Source organism: Triticum aestivum, chromosome 1A, assembly GCF_018294505.1.
Source record: "Triticum aestivum cultivar Chinese Spring chromosome 1A, IWGSC CS RefSeq v2.1, whole genome shotgun sequence".
Lineage (NCBI taxonomy): Eukaryota > Viridiplantae > Streptophyta > Magnoliopsida > Poales > Poaceae > Triticum > Triticum aestivum.
Genome location: NC_057794.1, coordinates 460,286,073 through 460,287,005, shown reverse-complemented (window position 1 = coordinate 460,287,005; position 933 = coordinate 460,286,073).

The following is a 933-nucleotide window of genomic DNA, read 5'->3' as shown; positions in this document are numbered from 1 at the left end:
CGCCGCCTCCCGGTCTGCTCCGCCGCCAAGCCGGGCCTCGCCGCTATCCCTCGCCGCGGACGCCGCCACCGCGCCACCGCACGGCTCCGGCCTCCTCCTCCTGCCCCTCGACGCCGACCCCGCCTTCCACTCCGTCCGGCAAACTCCGGCGAACTCACTCCGGCCAATCTCGGGAAACGCGCGAGATCCAGATCTAGATCCCCGTCTCGGTTGACTTTTCTGCCCGAAATCCTAATTATTTGCTCCTGTTCATCGTGCTATAACTTTGCATTCGTAGCTCCGTTTTGGGCATATAGCATATCAAAATGTTCGTCTCAAAGAGCACATCATTTCATCCCATTGCATCATTTTCATTTGAGTTCATCTTGATGCCCGAAATGCTGTTAGAAGAGTGCTATTTGAGATAATTGTCAGATCTGCTGCTCCAATTAGATATTTGTCATTTTTGCCATGATTAATGTGTGCATGATATGCCCAGGTGTTCTTCATGTGTTTTGTTAAGGGTTTTGTCATCTTTCCAGAGGTGCAACCCATGTATTTTTGTGATGTGTGTGATGACTAGCACAAACTTGCAAAGTGGAGCATTCGTTAATGCTGATTTCAGGGACTTAGCATTTCCACTTAGTCCTTGGACTGTTTATCTCATATTGCCATATGTTCATGTTGTTTCCTAGTGATCCGTGCCTCTTTTGAGGATAATCAGTAAGGATGTTTTTGAATGAAATATGCCCTAGAGGCAATAATAAAGTTATTATTTATTTCCTTATATCATGATAAAAGTTTATTATTCATGCTAGAATTGTATTAACCAGAAACATAATACATGTGTGAATACATAGACAAACAGAATGTCACTAGTATGCCTCTACTTGACTAGCTCATTAATCGAAGATGGTTATGTTTCCTAACCATGAACAAAAGAGTTGTTATTTG